Below are 10,271 nucleotides of genomic sequence, written 5' to 3'. Positions count from 1 at the left end.
TCTGGAGCTTTCTGTAACATCACATGGGCTAGTCAGAAGATGGACTCTGCCCACTAGTTGTCATGGAAGATTCCATGACAACTGCAGATTCTTGACTTCACGTGATGTACGTGATGTGGTTGAATAGCTACTAAATGGACCTCTTCTTACTAGTAAACACCCAATAAAGGTTGAAAACAGCAGTTGGCAGTTGAGGTTTTTATCGGAAGCAACTGTGAAAACAATATTGGACAGCAAAATGAATGCTAGTGATTACAAATAAGAAAAAGATTATATCACAAACAACAGTTAGACCAAAGGTATTGTAAGGATATATAGACCATTTCACAGTTGTAAAGGTAAATATTCCAAATGTGTCCCAGTTTATTTCAGTTGCAGTGCAAGTCCTATTGAAGGAAGCTGGGACACGGGCGGACACGGGCCTTGGGATATGGGGGTATAACACATCGGCAGTGTAACTGAAGCTGCGGTCGGTCCTGACAGGAAATAATCATGGACCCAAGCTGTTGCCTAGCAACACAATTCCATTTAAATGTTCAATAGACCTTTCAAACTTGACAATATAAACATGATAAATGGGCCCCTTTGTATTTTCTTGGACCGAAGCTGTAGCCCTAGTAACAGAATGTCAATGAAAAGGTCTGTAGTAACAAGAAAACTGTATTAAAGAAGTATAGGCCTATGCTATAGCTGTCAAATGAGTCCCTCAAGATAGGAAAAAGTAGGGTATCACTAGTGAAAAAGAAAAGCATTAAGTCCCAGTATACAGTAATATATACACTGTAAGTGCCGCACAGTAATATAGAAAATTAAAAAATATTTAATTTAATTTCAAAATGTATTTTGAACATTTAGAATACAAAAAAAATAAAATAAAATAAAGAAAAAGAGAATGATCATACCAACAAGTGGACAGTCAGAAATAAGTAGTATTTACATACAATGAAGAGCATAAGAAAAAATAAATTGTCAAACACTTGATGCCTTGATTTACATATTCGAAAAGGAGTGAGAAGAAGTACAAACTTATTTAATCCCACCCCTTCTCCATAAGTCAATTATTAATAATTAACCAGCTTACTTACTGAGCCATACATATACTCTAATTAAATTTTCCTAAATTTGTCTAACTATAATTATTATTATTTATAATTATTCTAACTATAATTATTACCAAGTAATTAATACACAAGACAGTAATAGAAAAGAGTAGAATACTTAGCAATTAACACAACAGTAAATTAGCTAACAGTTATGTTGTATGTTGTATTAGCAACACATTAGCCTCAGACAGATAGCATAAGGGTTAGCAGTAAACTGATTGCAGAAAAACTAAATTAATGCATGAAAAAAGTTTAACTGACAAATTAATGTCAGTTAAACTGCTGTGGAACTGTGTCCGTAGAGGCTGAACATCTGGAATATTTTGATGGATTGTTTCAGGTCTTGGGTTTGAACATGATTCAGTAGACTAATTTAGTCTACCGTTAATGACTCTTTAGAACAAGCTGGTGGTGTCCTTAAAGTGCTCAGAGGAATGGAAAATGGAAACATGCAGAAAATATAAATGGAAGAAATTAAAATTTTAACATTGCCATTTACACGTAAATCATTTTCCAATGTGGCAACTCTGCCACTGAAAACTCCAGAACAGCTTCTGAATGGTGTGCATCTTGTCAACAATGAGATAGAATACTGTCACACTGTGGAAAAATAAAAAATAAAGTAATGTTTCGTGCACTGGTCAATGGGCTATTCTGCTTCCATAACATGTCTTCTTTCAGACTAGTGGAAAGAAAACATCCAAAAAATACACATACTGTATTTGCGTCTGTAGATTTCTCCTAAATTCACCAAAAGTTAGCATTAGATAATGCCTCATTCGCATAGTTAAGCATATGTAGGCCTAATACAAAAATAATTGTCTTAATGTTAATAATCAACTGGGGAAGGTTATGTTGATATCCATTAGTCATTATTTTTTCACCTTATTCATCAAATAGCAAATAAAGTTGCTATGTCAACAACCAGGCACCGACCCTGCTGAAGTGTCCTTGAGCAACACCTCATCCTCAGTTACCTCTCCTCTGTCTAACAGAGAACTCTCAGCTGTATAGTTTCTGTCACAACCATACTCCATTCTGTTTTAGTCTGTAATATTCTTGCACATGTTAAAATTTTAATTTCTTCCATTTATATTTTCTGCATGTTTCCATTTTCCATTCCTCTGAGCACTTTAAGGACACTATCAGATTGTTCTAACTAGTCATTAACGGTAGCCTAATTTTGTCTACTGAGTCATGTTCAAACCCAAGACTTCATGTTTTCTATGGCTGCACATGCACTTTGCTAATGTATATAGTGGGTTATTGCACACTTTGCTAATGTAGTGGGTTATTCTATGTTTATAATTTAGATTTGTTTACGCTACTTGTAGTAGTCGGGTATATTTATAGTGTATTCCAATATTATTTATATTTTGTATTCTATGGATATATTTCTTTAGTGTTGACATGTACATTTTATGTACTGTTCCTGTGTATTGCTGGATAATCTGCTGCTGTAACACAATAATTTCCCAATTTGGGATCAACAAAGAACATCTATCTATCTATCTATCTATCTATCTATCTATCTATCTATCCATCCATCCATCCATCCATCCATCATCCATCCATCATCCATCCATCCATCCCTCTATCTATCCATCCATCCCTCTATCTATCTATCTATCTATCTATCTATCTATCTATCCATCCATCCATCCATCCATCCTTCCTTCCTTCCTTCCTTCCATCCATCCATCCATCCATCCACCTATCTATCTATCTATCTATCTATCTATCCATCCATCCATCCATCCATCTATCTATCTTTCTATCTATCCCTCCTGGGTGCTGCAGCAGCTCCTCCAGTCCAGCAGAGGGCAGCTTTCTGACTACCAGCAGCAGACAGCTCTCTGCGGTCAGTGATCCAACATGTCTGCGCCCTGAAGGATGCTGCTAACAGCGTGAAGGTACAGAACAGCTGACAGGTATTACAACACTGAGATATATGTCGTGTTTTTTAGAGTTTAACACGGTCGTCTTCGACCCGTTATAAAGGTTTTAACATGTTTTGTCAGGATACTCTGAGAGTTACTGCAGGTAACGTGTGTGCAGCCTCTTGCTGTTCAATGTGACTCTGTGGACACAAAGTGTTGCAGCTGTGCGTCACAAGTAATAATGGAGGAAGTGTCTGTGTTTTATTAGTGTTTTAAAGATGAAATTATGTTGTTCACACATTGTATTATCAGTCTTATAACTGTTCCTCATCACGTGGTCCAAAGAGTTGTGTCTTCAGATTTAACCTGGAAGCAAAGTGGAAGCTCCCAGTGATGCTCAAAGCTGTTCAGGTTGATTGTTGGGTGTTTCACATGGTGCTGGAGGGGTTTATGTGGGTGAGCCTGAGTGAGTGAGTGAGTGAAGGCTCTAACTCAGTAGTTCCCAACTTGTTATATGTTGTAAATTATAGAAAGAACACAAAATGCATTTTTCTGTTCACATATGTCATTAGTTTCTGTTATGTCATTGTAAAAATCTTCAAAAACGTATTGTCTCAATCAGCTTCTTACTGAGCAAAAGGGCTCCCACATTCTGCCAAATGTTGAACAGATTGGTTATTTTAATTCAGACAAAAATTACCCATTTGAACAAGACCAAAATCTGTTCTACCCATAGACTGTATATAAAGATGATGGCATGAAGGCTCCCCAAAAGTGAAGCCAAACATCCTGATCGCCCCCTGGTGGCTGGCTGCAGTATAGGTCAAAAATCCCACCCCATCCATGTTAGTGGATGGGACCTGGACCAAACTAAAAAGTCAAAGTACACTTTAAATCAATTTTTCCCAAAGATGGTTTCTGTCATTTTAGGTAGTTCTTATCACGCTGGTATATGTTCAAGTGTTTGTTTTTCTGATAAATTTGGTTTTAATTAGTTATTTGATGCTATAAAAAGGGGGTGAGACGTCATGATTGACAGCTGTGATTGACAGCTGCTCCGAGTGAAGTAGTCACGCAGCCGGAGGCTCAAGAGGAGATTTACCTTTAACTCTCCATAGCCAACACGAGACTGTTCACATATGACATTAGTTTCTGTTATGTCCATTGGAAAAAATGCAGTTCCTCAAAAAAATTGTCTCAATCAGCTTCTTACTGAGCGAAAGGGGTCCCACATTCTGCCAAATCTTGAACAGTTTGGTTATTTTACTTCAGATATTTGTGTTTTTGTGTGTGGGTGAGGCTCATATGGAAAAAAAACAACATGTATTTACATGCACTAATCAGGATTTAGCAATATTTTAATCAAAATCTGCAGTATGGGGTTGTTTGCTAATGTTCTCAGGCTACTTGTCAATAAAATCTGATCTAGGACTGGCGAAAATCTTCTAGGTCATTTCATATCTGGATATTGATATATATCACAATATAAGATAAGATATTCCTTTATTAGTCCCACAGTGGGGAAATTTGCATATAATATGTTTTCTGGTAATTCAATAAATAAATAATAATTTGTATGAAATAACCACATGGTAAACATATGTTTTAATACTAGTGTGTGAATTAAATTATGACAAATTAAAAGTAATTGAGTATTTCTCATTTTAAAAACTTGAGTGCAAAATGAACATAACTGTTTTAAGTGAAATTACAGAGAAAAAAGAAATAAATATAGGCCTAGCCTATGTCGCGATAGAAACGATATAGTAAAATATGTACGATATAATTTTTTTATCAATTTGACTATATTGGCCAGCCCTAATCTGATCAAAACACAACCACACTGACTTGAAGAATCCGATTACCTGAGAATTTGAGTATTAAATAAACATTACCTGTGGATCTTTGTCATAAAGAAGTACTTAGGATCTTCTGCTATATTGAGAGAGAAACAAAGGCTTCTCCATATATTAGATTTGACTAATGTGTTTCCTTGATGAGCACCATCTATCAAACGTCTTATTAAACTTAACTGTTTTATTTGACCAACCTGAATCCCGTTAGCCTTACTAGCATCAAAGCGCTGTTGTTTCTTAATCGTTTCCAAATGAAACAGATTCACAAACATTATTCACAGCAGACATTTGACTTGTCATAGCAGGAGAGGCACAAGTGGAACTAATAACATTAACCATTGTTTCATTCCAGCAATGATTGCAATGCAGTGCAGCAATGAATGAAGTTAATAATATTAATAATGTCTGCTGGTTATGTATTCTGCCTTGCAATGGCTCTGTGGCCCCCAGTTTGGGAACTACTAGTGTAAATCATACCTTAAACTTGTCAGTTGATACCTAATTATTTTTTCTATCTTCAAACGTGACTAAGGCGATGCTTTTCAGTTAATGATTAGATCATATTTTCCCCAAAACTGCTTCAGGCCAGGCATCAAATATGACCGTCTTAGAAATGATTATATGTCCTGTTAGTATTGAACAAGTGTTATTATCGGTCAATCAAGATAATGACTGAAAATTCTCATTTCTAATTTGCTGGAAGTACTTTTAGTAACCTGACATGGTTTTGAAGCCTTACAAATCCCGCAATTCTCTCCATCTGTTGAACGGCCGAAGGTTGACTCTTGTTTTCTCCCATGCTCTATCACCGTGCCTTTTAGCTTTTTTTTCTTCTTTGGCTTTTTGTCTTTGCTGATTTGTATTTGATATAGTGAATGCAAAGTCCTTGGACCCAGCAGTTGCCCCCTGCTCTGCTGTGTGGAAGGTGACTAATCATCTTTTTAGTCTTTGGAGGGCAAACTAACTTCAGTGATGTGTTCTGTTGTTTGCTCCTCTTCACAAGCACACAGTGGGCTTGGGCTACTGCCCCACCTATGGAGACTGGCCAAGGTCTCAGTATTAAACTGAGACAGTTTTATAACAAAAAACTCCTTGCAAACTGTTGGTAAAGAGGGGCAATATTGAGGCTTAGCTGAAGAGCATGGCGCTAAGGTTATTTTTGTAACCACCACAACAACCCAAAAAAGATAAATAGCTGCTCAGTCAGAACAACAAAGATTTTAATTTCCAATGTGTTTTGATATGTGCATGAATCTGGACCTGTCAACAAACAGTAGAAGGAGGAAAGAGAAGATTTTAAAAAATGGTGAACCTAGTAGCCTCTCTGCTTTTTGGTGTCAGGTGGTTCGTTCGCCCCAGGACAGTACAATCATGGTACGCACAACTTGTCAGATATCCAAGACATATTAAAAATAACACATTTGAACAAGACCAAAATCTGTTCTACCCATAGACTGTAATATAAAGATGACTGCTCCCCAAAAGTGAAGCCAAACATCTTGATCGCCCCCTGGTGGCTGGCTGCAGTGTAGGTAAAAAATCCCCTCCATGTAGCAGATGGGACACGGGCCAAAACTAAAACGTTCAAAGTACACGTTAAATCAATCTTTCCCAAAGATGGTTTCTGTCATTTTAGGTAGTTCTTATCACGCTGGTATATGTTCAAGGTTTTGTTTTGCAGATAAGTTTTGGTTTTAATTAGTTATTGTGATGCTATAAAAAGGAGGTGAGATGTCATGATAGACAAGCTGTGATTGAAAGCTGCTCTGAGTAGCCGGAGGCTCAAGATAACTCTCCATAGCCGTCACGAGTCTAATAGAACATATGTCAATTTGATCATAAATGTAGTTGTAGAGATATTATGGGACAGTTGTTGTGTCTTCTAGCCAACGGCTACCATGGTGCGAAACAACGTAGCAGCTATGTGGCTCATACTAGCAAGCTGCAGCCGTTGCTCGGCTTGTGATTGGCTCGGGCGGGTGTGTGGCGGGACTTTGATACCTCAACCCAGCCCGCCGATCACTACTGCGCAGGGACTCTGGCTCCAAATTATGTCATAATTTCATTATGGCAGCTCCGTATCCAGGATATTTTGACTTCACTTTTGTGCAGTGGGAGGAAGTGCATCTACCTATATAATTTATATACAGTCTATGGTATGGTTCTACCTGACAGTACTTTAAGATGATGTTATTCAATAGTTATCACATTCACCACTCCTCATCACAGGGGGTTTGTCTAAGAAGTGTTTATAGTATTTCCCAAAAAAAGATTGGAGAACCAGTCAGAAAATAAACATATTGTGCAGGTCACAGTTTTTGGTTTGAAACCACCGGTCTGTACAGTATAGCCGCATAATGGTTTAGATATTTGAGAGACATCAGTAACAAATATGTCCAGCTCAGTGTTTTAAAATAGCTGATTCATTTCCTAACTGCCACCTCTTTTGCTGCAAAATCACAATCTGACTTTTAGTTCATCCAGATTTCTTGGAGCTGGAGCGGTTCATGTTTGACCCCAGTATGACCCCAGTTTGCTAACCACCCACTCACAATGTTATAATCATACCTCCCTAGTATTCTGGATATGAGGTCCAGCTGCAGCAGAAGCTCAGACCCAGAGGGGCTGCAGGGTGGTGGTGTTGGGGGGCAGATGGCTCCAGAGTTCAGAGGGTTTACTGACATATTCTGGCTGCAGTCACAGTTGGCTTGCATTTTCTGAGCTGTAGTTCTGAAGGCTGGACTTTATAATGTCATAGCCTTGTGTATCCACATGTTGCCTAGAGATGGTGTGTGTGTGTGACTGCAATGCTTTTCTTCCTCTCCTCGCATCGCTTGGTGTTTATGTGTTGTTGCTGAATATCAGCCACATCATGAAGAACTCTAATGATGTTGTGAGCAATGATCTTTTTGCTCCTTTTTGTACTCCCAGGCTTTATGAATCATGTATCCAGACTTCAAATTTAACCTTTCCTGTTGTGAATCTGAAGATAAGACTCACAGTGGAGCTTCTAATGTAATTTTAGATTACTTTTGACTCAAAGTATGTGGTTTTCATGAGCCTTATGCTCAGATACTAGAAAAAGCTATGAAGCCACAACGTATAAAACGTGCTGCTTGTCTGCAAAATATATCAGGAGATGATCAAAACTGAGGGCTGTTTTCCCTTTTTGATATTTTTCAGGTACCATCTCTGCTGCTGATGCGTCATTGTTGCGGTTTGTTGCTTTTTCAGATTTATTCAAAGTACAGGCGGTTTGTAAAACATCCCGTCTCACCACTCGAACATGACGGGAAGAGGGTAATGTGATTCAGGGGAGCCAGTAAAGAAAACGGCCTCCCTGGGATTTGATCACAGGAAGGCGGAGATAATACATGCAGGGTGTTTAGACTGGGAGTCATCACTATTCAAGTACAAGGTCCTGGTTGGTATCCAGGCTGCAGTGATGGGGATGTATCTGCTGCTTCAGTAGTCGGCTCCAAAGCAGCTGCTGCCCTCATTAACGGTCTTATTTTTGCACGGTGACTGCTTGACAACTGGAAGACAAGTGAACTGATTATAATACACTGTGTGGCTACAAGTATATGGACACACCAAATATTACAGCCATTATGTGATTGGCTCACAGTTGGAGTTCATACTGTACCAGGACGGGGTGGAGGTCAGCAGGGCTCTGTACAGGAAAAACATTTTTCTCAGAACCATTTTGAACAAGCTTCTGCTGAATATTTTCTGGTTTCTTTCCTCCGCTTTGCCAGTAAACTGAATATCTCTGAGTTGTGGACAAACAAGACATTTGAGGACGTCATCTTGGGCTTTGGGAGACATTTTCACCATTTTCTGACATTTTATAGACCGAAGAACTAATCGATTAATTGAGAAAATGAACAACAGATTAATCACCAATGAAAATAATCATTCATTGCTGCCCTTGTCATAATTCGTCAAAAATATAACAGATCCTATTAAAACATTTCTTTAAGTTTACTGGTATACAGTATTGTTTATGTTAATAACACAGCCTCAGAAATCCATCAATACCCAGGTAATAATAGACAATATTGGCAGATAGGTCAATTGTGTGTCTAGTATGTGAGGAATTGATAGCGAGGCATTGTATAGTGGTTTTTTTTGGACCGTCTACTGAACACTTAAAATTTTACCCAGTCACTCCAGTTTTGATTAATATTTTGGCACAAATTAAATGTCTGTGTGCACAGTAAGAACATCAGCTAATATGAATTTAAAGTGGTAATACTTAATCCAGATATATTTTTCCAAGATAATTGCACCCTGAAAATTTGATGGGAAGCCGTTTTCTCGCCACTTAACCGCTTATTTTTGTGGTTTGAAACTAATAAATCTGCTGTTACATCACACTATTTGATTTAAAATGTGTTTATTCTGATAGTGTGAAAAATGATGAGTTGTTATTTCTGAAATGCACAGATTAGCTCAGAGAGCCGTGAGAGACGAGACCTGCAGGTTCAGGTCTCGGTTAAAACGGGTCATGCAAGTTTCCCGTTTTCAGTCTTGTGGGATCATTCAGACTCTTCTTGAGTTCTTCGTTTATTTGACTGGCCTTTAGCACTGGCATTCAGCAATCAATAGCTCCAGGGCCGGAGTGATGATGAGGTGAATACTAATGTAATGGAACAGCATTGCCATATGACTGGCTCTCTATAATAAATATCTGAAACTTTATCTCTTAATCTGATGGAGAGCACTCCCTTGTGGCTCCGTGTAATGATCGCAGCCCTGGTACTACATTTGTTTGATCGGTTGGTCACTGCATGGGCTCATTGATTACAGATAATCTGCAGCTCCTAATTCATAATGTGGTGCCAACTAAACAAATGCAGCATCCCAGAGTTCGTGGTGCCAGTTAAGGTCCTTCCTGTGCCATGTACTTGTGCTTGTTAACACAGATTTGGTCATCCTTTGTATTCAAGGACGCCGGTCATTTATTGGGGCTCTAATGGTATATTCAGACTTTTCTGCAATGACGAGCAGAAACATGAAATTGCTTTTATAACTTTTAATATGCCTGTGCTCTTTTTCTATTAGTATCCAGGGACTTCAGCTTGTCTCCAGGGGCCTTTCTTCATGTTTATCTTCAATTATTTGGCAGCAGGTACCTGTAGTGGTGACATAGGCCATCCCAGAAGTCACACACATGTGACCTGAAGTGCACCGCTATCTTATTGTGAGTTAATCTCTCAGCTAAATACATCAATGTAAAGGTGAATGCCACCACTAGATGGACTGCCACACTAAGAGGTGAATAAATAGTCAGAGCTTAGTGTAATTGTCAGATAAGAATGAATTCTGGCCCTTTCCTGTAATTTCAAAGAATACTGATCATGGTTTCTGTTTTGGAAATGGGCTCTAACAGGTTGTATCCTCTTTTAAAGAGAAACAGAAAGTACTTT

At 38.3% G+C, this 10,271-nt stretch overlaps 1 protein-coding gene across 2 annotated transcripts in view; it reads left to right on the top strand.

The window, feature by feature from the left end:
• The first annotated feature begins 2,871 nt into the window (after positions 1 to 2,871).
• Positions 2,872 to 10,271, top strand: part of mrpl11 (mitochondrial ribosomal protein L11) — a 46,221-nt gene continuing 38,821 nt past the window's right edge. Inside the window, exon 1 of one of the 2 annotated variants that reach the window (XM_037780458.1) lies at positions 2,872 to 3,034. The gene's annotated coding sequence lies outside the window, so the exon portion shown is untranslated. The remainder of the gene's footprint in view (positions 3,035 to 10,271) is intronic. The other variant, XM_037780459.1, reaches the window with a different exon arrangement.

This window comes from Sebastes umbrosus, chromosome 9 (assembly GCF_015220745.1).
Source record: "Sebastes umbrosus isolate fSebUmb1 chromosome 9, fSebUmb1.pri, whole genome shotgun sequence".
Taxonomy (NCBI): Eukaryota; Metazoa; Chordata; class Actinopteri; order Perciformes; family Sebastidae; genus Sebastes; species Sebastes umbrosus.
The sequence above is the reverse complement of the archived record's forward strand: the minus strand, read 5'-3'. Positions and strand labels throughout refer to the sequence as shown.